This window comes from Grammomys surdaster, unplaced genomic scaffold (genome assembly GCF_004785775.1).
Source record: "Grammomys surdaster isolate TR1022 unplaced genomic scaffold, NIH_TR_1.0 126158, whole genome shotgun sequence".
NCBI classification, from domain to species: domain Eukaryota; kingdom Metazoa; phylum Chordata; class Mammalia; order Rodentia; family Muridae; genus Grammomys; species Grammomys surdaster.
In genome coordinates this window covers 4,301,142-4,315,709 of record NW_021620966.1, presented here as the reverse complement: position 1 = coordinate 4,315,709, position 14,568 = coordinate 4,301,142, and positions in this window count along the sequence as shown.

Genomic DNA, 14,568 nt, shown 5'->3' with positions numbered 1-14,568 from the left:
CAGCCCCAAAAGCTCTCCATCTCTCCCCTTTTATATTTCATAAACAAGACTAAGCCTGTCTTAGGTCTTTCTGAATATGCATTATCAAAAGCAATGCATTTCTGTCTTAGGTGGGTAAGGCTCTTTGCAGAATCTTACCCATCATTGGCTTGCCAGCCTGTTAATTTAATAATTCTGTGTGAGGGTCCAGTTTCAGGTTCAAGCCAGGTACTTTGGCTGCCAACATGTTGATGTTGTTAAAGACAAACTTTAACATGATGGGTAGGAATAAAAATATTCCCAGGACAAAAAGAGCTAGCATGATCAAGCTATATATGCCATTCTTGAAGCTTAACCAAAATGGAGATACTGACCTCAGGCCATGGGTAATTTTATCAGCAGTATCTGATGCATCAATTCTCAGCAGAGCACCATTATTTAAATTCATAATCTCACTATGCAAAGTTAAAACCTACAGAGAGGTATTAGAATTATGCCAAATACACTGCAAGTATCTTTAAACTTTTTCCTAATTATAATGACTACCACTGTAAATTTTCAAACTAACAGGAATCTAAATGGTATTTGGCATGAAACTCAAGATGGCTCCGTACTCCTAAACTATAAACTTCTTTCCAATAATTCAAATAGGATAAAGGGCATCAATCCATTGTTCCAAATGCCTATCTAAATCTTCTTGTATATTCAACATATTAGTAACATTTTCTTTGCTAAATGATTAACAAAAGTAATTGTCTTAACCTCTTGCATCAAAGCAATTGCAGAAGCAGTGGTGCTAGGAATTAAGATAATTAAAGACATTAAACCAGCAATAATCCAGCCCATTACCCTCTTGCTTCTGCTCAAAGCCTGACTCACCTCTCCCAGTACTTGCAAGCTTTTTTCTTTCTTTCTTTCTTTCTTTCTTTCTTTCTTTCTTTCTTTCTTTCTTTCTTTCCTTCCTTCCTTCCTTCCTTCCTTCCTTCCTTCCTTCCTTCCTTCTTTCTTTCTTTCTTTCTTTCTTTCTTTCTTTCTTTCTTTCTTTCTTTCTTTTTGTTGTTGTTTTTTGAGACAGGGTTTCTCTGTGTAGCCCTGGCTGTCCTGGAACTCATTCTGTAGACCAGGCTGGCCTTGAACTCAGAAATCCGCCTGTCTCTGCCTCCCAAGTGCTGGGATTAAAGGCATGCGCCACCACCGCCCGGCTCGCAAGCTTTTTTTCAGAATACCAACGTTCTGTAATACTCAGGGCAACAAAACAAATGCTGGTTGATAGACCTCTGTAACATAAATGCCAGGTTTCAACACACTAACACAATTAGAAAATGTACAATCAATGCAACTTACATTAAATACTGTCTCTTGCTAATATAACATCATAGAGAACTACAGCTAACTTTCAAGTATGTCTCTGAAAATGTCCAGAACCAGCCTTCCAAATGTAGACTGTTATTTCCAATAATGGATTGATTTCTAGGCCAGTCTATGATTGAGTCTGAATAACTGGTCACACATAATAACAATACAAGAGGCATTATAACTTCTCTTTTTTATTTTCTGTTCCACAAGATCTAAAATCTTGAGGGAAGGCAGCTTGTCCCATCTGGGGTATAGGTAAGCAAAGATGGGTCAGGAGCATATATTCAATACAGCTTTCCAGTCACTATTGTCAGGGCACTCAGCAAGCTCACAGATCAGCATCATTCTTTGTCCCAGCATGAGCATGTCTCACCCATCCTCTGACAGCCACCATGTAACTTCAGCTTCCTACAGATAAAAACACAAACATGTCCTCTTCCCCACATTAGATACCTTATAGTGATCATGTCATATGCCAGTACATGGATCCTTCCCTTTCACCTGTGCATAAGTATGCCTAGCTGTAGAGTGCCATAGATACTCAACTCAATAGAAAGTTTCTTGGAATCCAATTTAAAAAAATTAAAATAAAAAAAAAACATGATTTAAATAAATTTGTTATATACAGGGATATACCTCCCACTTTTTAATTTTATGAAGATATCATTTTAAAGTTTCATGGGCCCCTTCCACAGTCCCTTGTCCGTGAAGATTATAAGGAATTCTAGAAATATGGGTAATATTAAATTGCTGACAAAATGTCTCAAATGCTCAACAGCAATAGTCAGTTCCATTATCTGTTTTTATTATTATTATTATTATTATTATTATTACATAATCTATTTATCTACTTTTCAGATGATGTCTCCTTTCCCTATCCCCCTCCAGAAAACCCTTATCTCATCCCCCCTCCACCTATTTCTATGAGGGTGTGCCCCTACTCATCCAACCACTCCCATCTCTCTGCCCTCAAATTCTGTCTGTTTTTTTCACTGAAATGTGTTTCCTTTATGCAGCAAAATGTTGGGTCCTGTTTCTGTATCCAGTCTTTTCATTGAGGGAATTGAATCCATTGATGTTAAGAGATATTAAGGAAAAGTGATTGTTGCTTTCTGTTATTTTTGTTATTGGAGGTGGAGTTATGTTTATGTGGCTATCTTCTTTTGGGTTTATTGGAAGAAAATTACTTTCTTGCTTTCTCTAAGGTAAAATTTCCCTCTTTGTGTTAGAGTTTTCCCTCCATTATCCTTTGTAGGGCTGGATTTGTGGAAAGATATTGTGTAAGTCTGGTTTTGTCATGGAATATCTTGGTTTCTTCATCTATGGTAATTGAGAATTTTTCTGGGTATAGTAGCCTGTGCTCACTTTTGTGTTCTCTTAGGGTCTGTATGACATCTGTCCAGGATCTTATGGCTTTTATAGTGTCTGGTGAGAAGTCTGGTGTAATTCTGATAGGTCTACCTTTATATGTTACTTTACTTTTTTCCCTTACTGATTTTAATATTCTTACTTTGTATTGTACATTTGGTGTTTTGATTATTATGTGACAGGAGGAATTTCTTTTCTGATATAGTCTATTTGAACTTCTGTAGGCTTCTTATATGTTCATAGGCATCACTTTCTTTAGGTTAGGGAAGTTTTCTTCTATAATTTTGTTGAAGATATTTACTGGCCCTTTAAGTTGGGATTCTTCACTCTCTTTTATACCTATGATCCTTAGGTTTGGTCTTATCATTGTGTCCTAGATATTTTGGGATAGGAGGTTTTGCATTTTGCATTTTCGTTGGCAGTTCTGTCAGTGTTTTCTATGGTATCTTCTGCACCTGAGATTCTCTCTTCCATCTCTTGTATTCTGTTGGTGATGCTTGTGTCTGTGACTCCTGATCTCTTTCCTAGGTTTTCTATCTCCAGGGTAGTCTCCCTTTGTGATTTCTTTATTGTTTCTACTCTAATTTTTATGTCCTGGATGGTTTTGTTCAATTTCTTCACATGTCTGGTTGTGTTTTCTTGCAATTTTTTAACAGAATTTTGTGTTTCCTCTTTATGGGCATCTACCTGTTTACCTGTGTTCTCTTGTATTTATTTGAGGGAGTTATTTATGTCCTTCCTAAAGTCCTCTATTATCAACATGAGAAGTGATTTTAAATCTGAATGTTGCTTTTCCAGTGTGATGGGGTATTCAGGACTTTCTATGGTGGGAGAACTGGGTTCTCATGATATCAAGTAACCTTGGTTTCTGTTACTTATGTTCTTGTGCTTACCTTTCACCATCTGATTATCTCTAGTGTTACCTATACTTACTATCTCTGATTCGAGCCTGTCTGTACTGTTATCTTGGTTGTATCAGAACTCCTCACAGTCTAACCTTCTCTATGATCCTGTGATTTTGAGATCCTGAGTGTAATAGTTCCCGAAAATCAGGCTGCTTCTAGGATCCTGAAATCCTGGTGTGATCCAGCTCTTGAGATCCTGTGATTCTATTATCCTATGTTCCTGGGCATGTTAGAGCTCCTGGAGTCCAGCCTTCTCTGCTCAGGGAACTGGCACAGAATAGAAGGATTAAATTCCGTGTTCTCATGTCATGGATATAGAGTGTTTCCACAAATGATCATGGTTCAAAGTTTAATCCCTAGTGTGACAATTTTTGGGACTGCTTTACGAAATGTAGCCTGGAAAAATATCAACACTTTTTAGTGAATAAAATAAGACTGTAGAGAAATGATTGGCTAACTAGACCATTGGTAGCATCATCTTCAAAATACACATAACAAGTGTCTTAGGGAAATGTATAGATAAACAAGACAAAGTTCAAACATTGTTATAAAGTTTGGGTTTTTGTCTTTTGCCTCAGTGGAAGATGGAATATCCTCATTATCCATGTAGAGGTTGAGCTGGTGGCTACAAAGGCTTTCACTCCTACATTTTTGTATCTTTCATATAGGATGATATTTTAAATGCTACCCAAAAAACAATAAATTTAAACACTAACCCAGCCACAAAACCTTTGATTATCAACAGTGTTCTTCCTACAAGATATGCCAGTTCATTGGAGGTAGAAAGCTTGTGAGAATAACGAACTAAAACCTGACTTGACCTAAGGACCTCAAGAGATTGAATACCTGACTCTACTGTTTGGGTGATCAAGATCCTAAATACTTCAAGGCTAAATACTTCAGGTACTTGTGATAAAACCAAAAATGACAAAACAAACAAACTAAAAATACTTATAGATTACAAATATCCTTTCCTAAATATAATTTCTTTCTAACAAGGCCAATTTGTAACAGCCACACAACTTCCAAGCACATTGACTTTGGGAAAAGAACCTTACCTTTACATTTTCAGCAGTGCTAGCTATTCATTAGCCATCCTATAAGTCACCAAGGGATTCTGAGACAACCTCTACAATTGGAAAGATAGGCAAACCAATACTATTTTACAGTAATACTAGCAGTTTATTATTTTGAAAAATAAAAATAATAGCATTTATAAAAAGATATATCCAGTGTAATGAGGCATATGCAAATGATAATTACTCTTGTCTGAAATTTCAGATTTATGTTCTTTCTCTCAAATTATGTGGGACACTGTAAGATATTAGTAGTATTCTAGAATGACAATATAACAAGAAAAATATGATCTTTGTCAAATAATTTGTACATTTTAATTGCAAAAATTGAGGCTCAATAATTTTATTATTTTTGAATAGAAATTGTAAGAAAACTCAGTTACATATATAGTGGGGCCGAAGTCCATTCCCTGCTTGTCCTCTATTTTGTAGTTCACTCTCTGTGAGCCCCTATGGGCCAAGGTTAGATGATTCTGTAGGTTTTCTTGTGGTATTATTAACCTCTCTGGATCCTACAATCCTTTCTCCCCCTCTTCCACACAAATCTCTGAGCTTAAAAGCCCATCCCAAGGAAGGCTCAGGACTGACTGCACTGGAGTTCAGAACACCCAATGTGTTATTAGCCAGCCAGCTAATAAAGAATGTATTTTGGCTTAGAGAAAAGACAAAAAAGAAAAAGAACTGTGAACGTTTAGTGTGGTATGAAAACCATCCAATTTGCAACCATCTTTTTATCTTTCCAGAGCCCACTTCAACTAGTAGACATTCAAGAATTATTTCTAATCATGTTGCTTTTGATTGCAGACATTGTGTGTGTGTGTGTGCGCACATGTGTGCATGTATATGTGTTTAGTCTGTGTGTGTGTATGTTTATTTGTGTGTGTGATGTGTGCATATATATGTATGGGTCCAGAAGCCCATTCATAAATATTTGCAGTAAATGTTAATGAAGAAAATATGTGTAGATAGAGAGTGTCAGCTTACTAATGCCATATGAGCTATAACTGTTAAAATCACGAGTTTAAAAACAAACTCATTCAGATACCAAACTTTCACTAGTAAATTACATATTTAAAATTTTTAAGCTTTCCTTCCTTTTCTGCAACTACTATACTACATAGTATCTTATACTCCATTACTCAGATTAGTGAAAAGGATTTCCCCACTCTTTATTCTTTGCAAAATTAACTTTGCAGAAACACAAATCTTACCTTTTCTCATGGTTGCCTTTACTTACTAGTGTTTTATGTTTTCAAATAAAGCCCAATATGGCATAATTTTTGCCATGATTATAGTGTCATGGACTAAAACAGTACTGAGAAACGTTTTTGTGGAAACCCAGGGCAAATAACACTGGAATGTTAATTAGCCAGTATTTCCTAAGTTCATTCTGTTTTTCTTCAGTCTCCTATATTTTATGTTCCTATGTCTTATAATGTGTATATACTCATTCATGTGTCATTTTTGCCAGGTAACTTTGTTGACTCTGGCTTATTAAAGTAAAGTTTCTACAATGATGAAACTCTCTTTCTACCTCTATCATAACAGATATCATCTTTGCTCACCTGTTTACATGCTAATTTCCTTTTTAGATTGTGATCTTTTGCAGAACATGGGTATTGTTTCTTACATTTACGTTTCTAACAAATAACATACGTCATAGCATACACACACACACACACACACACATATATCATGTAAATGCTAAATGTGCTCTTGTAATAATGAAGATGTTTGAAGGCACAGTATTAATCATAGCTGAAGAAAGAGCATACAACCCAATAGTTAAGAGAAATCAATCTAATTTGAGAGGAATAGAAACTTTGTGGAAAAAAACAATAGATAACAAGGGTAGAGGAATATGGGATGCTGGCTTTAGATGGAATACCTGCTGATGGAAATTTTCTGTTTGACACTGTGTAATAGAGAGGCCATTGGCTATTTGAACTACTGGACACTTGAACACAGCTAGTATAGTTGAGGACAAAAATGTTGAATTTTAATCAATCTTGCTATTTAAATGATAACATTAAGTGGCCATGATGCATTTTACAATGCTGGATAATATAAAAAGAGTAAGTTTGTAGATGTGCTTGGTTATCTGGGTAAGGAGAAATACTATATGTAACACACAAAAAGCTGAAGCATTGTAAAAAGAAAATTCACACAATCCAAAGAGTGTCTTATAATGAGTTATGAAAGCTAACTACTAATAAACAATGGCACAAAAGGTATGAAAATCATATTTTAATAACTTGTATCTTAGTTTATTTCTTCAATAAAATTTATTTTTTCTCTCACTTTAACTGTGTAATGAGGTGAAGATAATGGACAATAATTTTTTATCTAAATTACTAATGTAAAATGATGATAATGTAATTTGGAAGAAATATTACTAATAGAATTGGAGTAAAAAGCTTGAATATCAATTATTTTCTCATTGTGTAATTGGATAATAAAATGAACTACATATAATTTTAAAAATGTTTCTTGATTTTTTCAATGGAAATATTTCACATAACTGATAAATAGTAAGCTCAGATGTGTGTTCTGCCTTAAAACAATTTTAGTATTTTCAGATATCTGTCAATATTATAAGCATAAAGTGATCACAAAGATTGATGTTCTAAGCTTATAAATGATCATCTTCTCTTTTTTTTCCCCCCAAAGTATCGTCATTTGAACGGCAACTCATGTCATGGGCTGTGGATTTCTACAGCAAACTTCAAAACACTGCTTTTTGTAATATATACATTAGACTACTTTATAATCAAAAGTTTCAAGATGCTTCTATTTGTTCCTCTTACACCAAAACTTTGTGTGTTTTCAAGGTTAAGGCATTCAAAGACTACAGTGAAAATGTTAGCACACTTTAACTGTTCATGATCATAAAATTGTCATCTGCCTTGCCTAAGTATGCAGATACAATTGTGTTTTCATCATCTGGAATGTCAAGGGTAAACTAAAAATATAGAACACAGCGCTCAAAGCAACAATTGTCCGTCCCTAAATAATCAATGTTATAGAATGTCAGCTTATACATGTCATTATTTTATCATATTTACAATATTTATTTTTTTCTGAACTAAGGCTCAACATTATCCATCCCAGGTGATTCCAATTCTCCAAAGGACTCATAGGGTACCAATCTGTAACTACTCCTTGGTAGTAGTTTCTTATGTGATATAATGGGAAAAGTGTAATGTTGCATAGACTTGGATATGATCTGAAAAGAAAGAATACTTTCAGTATTTTGTAATTCCAGACTCAGAACCTGTATACTTATTTATGTCTACCATGTATCACAACATGTTGCCTATTTGAAAATTCAAAGCAAGTTTGCTGAAACATACATCAAAGGTAAGCAGATTTTAATATAAGGTATGACTAGGGACCCTGATCGTTTTGTTTACATACATCTCCTGTCTCAGAAATTGTGATATTTGAAAATGATGTTTAGAAAACAGTCTTAATAGAGTTATATCTTAAGAGAATTCATAAATTTGAGGCTAAAGATTACAAAGTAAAGAGGTTCCTTTGTGTTTAAGTACATTTGTGATTTACTTTAATTTTCAGAAGCATGTTTAGCATTAGTGCATAATCCTAAAACTAAAAACTCTCAAGTTTATCCGAAATGTTTGTTTAGAATTTAAAGCAACAGATGAGAGAGAAGCAGAGTCTACTGCATTAATTTGGAGTAGAGTCAGGAGCGACCTATCATAGGTGACACAGCTTGGCCATCAGCAGGACACCAGGGACCATGTAAGAAGAAAATAATTACAGGGTTCATTATGACAATTAGACATTAGAAGAAAATTATAGGCTTTAAGAAAAGAGAATGTAAGCTGCCCTAGAGGATAGGTCAGTTCAGGAGTCTAGAAGGAATCTGGAAGATTTGTACATAAGAAAAGGCTACTAGAAAGTGATACTGAAATAGAATCTGAAAGAGATTCAGAAAGGGAAATGAGAGCATGATGCAGGTATGGCCATAAAATAAGTGACAACATCTTCAAAAGAAAGGTGAAAGGTTCCTTATTTATTTTTTCACAAAAAATATAATGTTTTATATTATTTTTCATGTAGCATAAATTTAGGATACATTAATAACCTCAATATGGTAAAAAAATTCACAGTAATCCCATGCAGTACATGAGATTCAGTGCTACTTTTAAGTTCAGTATAGAAATCTAAGTATGACCTTACTTTAAGTAAAATAATGAAGAAAAACAAGTGACATAATGTAGACAAATTACCCTACATTTGTTCTGTTCTATATGATGCAATAGGAAGTCAGTTGAATTTGCTATTTAATTCCACAGAACTTTCTCTTAGATTTAGAAGGATGTTTGTGCTTCAATGCAGACAGCAATTTTCATTCATCTGTAAGGAATTGGAATTATGCCCTGAATCCAACAACATGTTTTGTCTGATAATCCAGGCTTATCCACCCAGGGTCAAATGCATAGAATTTGGAAAAAAAATTATCTGGTAGGGTTATCAAGAACTACCAGAGAGTTTAAGACACAGAATGACAGAGGGTAAATCTAAAATCAAGTGAAAATTTTAAAGGAAACTACTGTCAAGAAAAACAATGCTCACTTATATACATAAGGAATTATTCAGAAAAAAATATAGTAAATAACACCAGTCTAATAAATCTTCCAGTAGGTCAGGATCAAAGCCAAAGGCTTTTGTTTTGCAGTTAGTATACTAATCTTCAGGGTACATTCAAGACTCCCAGTGATTATATAACACTGCATATTAGAGACATATTTTATATTCTCATATATTTAAAGAACTTTTCAATTTTGTTATCTTATAAAATTCCAATTGATGTCATAAACATTTCCCTATTTTGTATTATAGATTTATGTGGGACCGTTAAAGGATAGCTTGGTTTCTGGTAGAGCACTGGCTAGAGATGGCCGGAGACCTAACAGGTATCCCTGCAAGGGAAGGCATGCATTTCACCACACTCTGAGTCTCCAGGCTCCTGACACGAGGTGAAGACCTCCATTGATCAGCGCCTTTTAGTCACATAAGGTAATGCCTCTACCAGTCCCTCCACAGGTAGAGGGCTTGACTACAGGCCACAGAGCCTCAAGAGATCTCCATATTAATGAGATACCTAAGGACAGAGGATGTAGCCAATTAAACATTGCTTCTGAGATCCTCCTCCTTACAAATAGTATTTAACCTCAGGCTCTCCCTGGGGTTACATGGTACAGCTTCATCCACTTTCTGCCATGACAATAAACCTTTTAACACCATGGACTTCCTCACATCTTTGGTTCCCTATGTAGAGAACCCTGGAGAAGGTCTTTGACTATCCGCAGTCTTATCTCCCGTGGAGGACCTCTTGTTGCAGCCACGGAGCTCAGCCAACTTAAGCAAGCTAGCCAAGCGAATAGCAGTGACCAAGAGTACCACTACCCCATGGGGCACTGCCGGAGATCTCCCTCTCGCCCCTCTTGGCTGTGGGTTGGTCCAGACTGCTTGCTCCCAGTCTCAGCTCTTTTGTGGCTCCCAGTGATGCCTGGAAACCCAGGAGTTTGAGACCAGTTGATCCTCACACACCCCAGTCCCCATCCAAGAGCTCTACCCCTGCAGGATGTCAGGTTGAGACCTCTCCGTGCCTGGACATAGTCTCAGGGCTTCTCAGAGCCCAGCATCAGCCTGGCACCACTTGGAGTGAACTCAATCAAATTCTTGTGCTCCTGCTCCCCAAGCTGCAGTTCCAGCTGCCTGGGGTGGCAGAAATTCTGGATCCACAACTCAGCCCAACAGGATCCATACCCACACACATGATATGTTATAAAATATATACCATAGTTTAATATAGTTTATGTTTTTCTATATAATACACATACATATAAGGCTTGGTTTGTGACTTCAACACATTAAAACAAAATTAATAACAACAACAAATGCCAAAATAGATGTATTATAATAAACTTAATCTCGTTCTCAACATATGCATCATCTTCTAATGTGACCTGATAGCATGCCTGCATGTGAAGATAAAATGAGGTAAATGACAGGCACTATGATCTAGCATTAGAGCACTACAGAGTTTCTAGTGACAGTGTTGCTAGGAAGATGTCTAATTCAGCTCATCATCTTGAATCAATTTGTGGTGAAGATAAGTGGCAGGTACCACATGAAGCAAGGGGTACGTGACTCCCATTTTAGGCCAGACAGAATAAGATATCATTACTCAGAACAGTGTGCCATTAAAAATAAAAGTCTTTCTTTCATGGACTTTTTCTTCCTTCCTTCTTTCAGGCTTCCCATGACAAAACTGAAAAGTCTTAAAAACAAAACTATGGATAAAGGAAGACTGCTATGCAGGTTGAGCGTGTGTCATATAAAGAAACAATAAAAGTGCAGGAGGTCACAAAGGGCATGACTGATTCACATCTTGACCAAACCTAAACTGAGGCAAGAATAGGCAACTGTGAGTGATACACAGAAGACGAAGAAATATACTTCCAGTGAGAGACTGTGCACAAAATCCAATGGACTTGTTTTCAGAACTAAATCAGGGCACTGGAGGTCAAAGTAGAGAGGGCTAATGCCCTCAGCAAGTACTACATTAATAATGTTTCCAGTTCTTTCAGTACATAGCGAGGCTGTCTAACACAATGAAGGAGGAAAGAGGAGTATAAGTAGGAAGTCTTTATTGGAGCAGAGTGAGAAACAGAACAAACATCTTGGAATATTAGATAAACATAGTGAATGTTCATTCTTTAAAGTTTTCTCATGTGTCACATCGTAGTAGTTTTAGTTAAAAATTGGTATACCTAAAATATGAAGTAACAGAATGTTTCTAAGAAATGAGTTAGATATGACCTGAACTAATGGCTGCCAGGATATATACAACAGGATTGTGTGTGTGTGTGTGTGTGTGTGTGTGTCTGTCTGTCTGTCTGTCTGTGTGTTTGTATTGACAATAACGTTAGCAAGTATTTGTCAAATTTTAGTTATTCTCTAAATACTGCCTCTTTTATTGTAGAGTATGTGCGTGTGCATGTGCATGTCATGGCACAGGTACAGTGGTCAGACAACAACTTGCTAGAGTTGGTTGTCTCCTTCAGGCATGTTTATCCCAGGCATTGAGTTTAAGTTGTCAGACTTTTAAAGTAGTGACTTCAACAGCTAGGCTGTCTTGCTGACCATTTCCATATATTGAGCGGGTATTTTTCCCATTGCAATGTGTAATTCATTCTATAACCTAATTAATAGAGACACCTACTTACCACTTTTCACCATCACAATCTTTACAATTACATGAAATATTTATGAATTCTGGAAAGTTACTCCAGATGAGAGCAACAGAAGCTGAATATACATGTTTCTATTTCTAGAAGTCTCACTTTTCCTTACTCTCTGTGTTGTCCATAAGTCTCAGCAGTTTGTTCCTTATTGAATGCTTTTCCTCTGTTAGGCAGTGATGCCTCTTAGGATACATATTCATTGGATAGGCATGCACATTTATCAGTATACTCAGATCATTTCTACTTTGTGGTGGGATGCCCTTCACTTTTCCGTTCCTCGGTTCTGACGTAAACTTTCTATGATGTTATCAACCCACTACTTAAGGTTTCCAAGAAGATTCTACTCCACAAGTTTTAATTTGTTCAACACAGTATCTGAAACCCTGAGAGCAATTTTGATACCATCTTTGACATTTCTCAAAAATTACAGTTTTGATAAGATTTATGTTATAAAATCACATGTTTTAAAATAGATACTTGAATGTATAATATAAACAATATATAGTACAAGAAATAATTATATTTTCTTGCAAATACCATGATTACTATTCATCACTCAATATTTTTTAAGGATCTAATACTTGGAGAAAATTAAGGTAAATAACTAAGATATAATGAGACTAAAGTTAGCTAACCATTGTAAATGCATATACTTATCTTTATTTTAGTAAAGTACTTATATTTTGACCATTATTGCTCCTCCTGCAATGTTGAAATTAAGACTCTAGGCTTAGGGCTGGAGTGATGGTTTATCAGGCAAGAGAACTTTCACTCTTTAAGGGGTCTCAGATTGGTTCATAGAACACAGATGGTGGCTACTACGCTTTGTGATATAACTCCAGTTTCAGGTAATCCAATGACTTCTGATTCTGAGCACATAGCATACAAATGCAATATAAGCATATAAGCTAGGTAAACGTTCACACACATAAGTTAAAACATATTTTAAACAGATTCTTTAAACAACTTATCAGAATGTATATCATTAATATATTCAGAAAACTGAGACTTGAGGCCAGGTTACTGTGACTTACACCTTCTACATTCAATCATCCTGAAACCTCAGCAACAGTTTGATGGAAGATCCTGTGTAACATATAGCAAACTAAAAGGCATTAAATAAATTCTTTTTTAGGTAAGAAAATCAAATATGTATTTAGAATTCTTGGTGCATGTTCCCATGGGCTCTACATGTATATTAAATTTCACTAAATGCATAAAATTGATATTTAAAATGAATAGCAAAGTAATAATTTTAAAAATTGCAATTATTTCATAAAAATAAGAATGTTTTGTGATAGACTAGTGGCAGGACTATTATGGGGTGATCAACCACTACCTCATTGGATTTGAGCCCCACTGTATAAGTGAAAATCCTATCATAGCAGTATTCATAAGCCTGTCAATGAAATTTAATCCAGCAATATGGCACTGTGGCAAGGGATTACATTGAAAGAACTTCAATGACTATGTGATCCAGCTGGAATACAGACACACCTTTAATCACTGGAGACAGAGGAAGCATTTGTCTGAGATCAAGGTTAACCTGGTATAGAGGAAGTTTCAGGTAAGAAAACCTTAGATCCAGGAATAGTGGTACATGCCTTTAATTCCAACACTCAGGACACAGAGGCATGCAGTTCTGCATTCAATCAGTCAGTTGAGTTAAAATTCAGAGCAATTCAAGGTTAAGGAGTTGGGAGTCAGTTAATAGAACGTAGGCTGTGAAACTGAGTTCAGTTTTGTTCAGTCAGTTGAGGCAAATGTCTTCAGTGAGTCAGTGCAGTGGAGTTAACTTTGAGCAGTTTAGTGCATGCCAGCAGAGACAGGGGAAGCCTGAGAAAAGGGAGTCAGAAGATTAGAAGTAATTGCTAGTGTTAGTTTGGGGCTAAGCAGAGCAAAAAGTCATAAGTGGAGAGAAGCCAGTTTGAATCAGTCAGCTTTGAGAGGAATTTGAGCTGTTGATTTGAACCAGCCAACCAGATTCAAAAAGAGCTATGAAGGGTGAGCTTATTCAGCAGTAAGCCTCAGAGACAACAATTACTTGAGGCAAATAAAAGTTACTTTTATGTAATTCCATTCTAAATCTCATGATTGAAAAGTTTTCCTTAGTGGAGACCTAATACTAATACTTGGCTTAATCTGCACAGCATCTTGCTACCTTCTAAATATTTGTTTATTCCCATTGAGAGCAGCTAACAACAACCTTGGCCAGAGAAGCCATTCCTTGTAGATAATACAGGTAAATGCAAAGATGATAGCTGCCCAAAATGTTGAACATAAACACAGTTAAGAGCTCAGCTCTAAACAAGATGTACATTACCTCAAAGTTCAGGGAATGTTTCAGAAGATTTGGTGAAAAGGCCGGGACTTTATGGCTATAATCTAAGCACGACGTGGCCATGGCAGTCATGAACTCTCAGCAGCTGTGCATAATTGGACTGGACTTACACAAGTCATGTGCTTCTAATACTCAGCCATGGATGAGGACATAAACTCACTGCCATAGTTCAATTCTATTCACACATACACACACATACACACACACACACACACACACAGAGAGAGAGAGAGAGAGAGAGAGAGAGAGAGAGAGAGAGAGAGAGA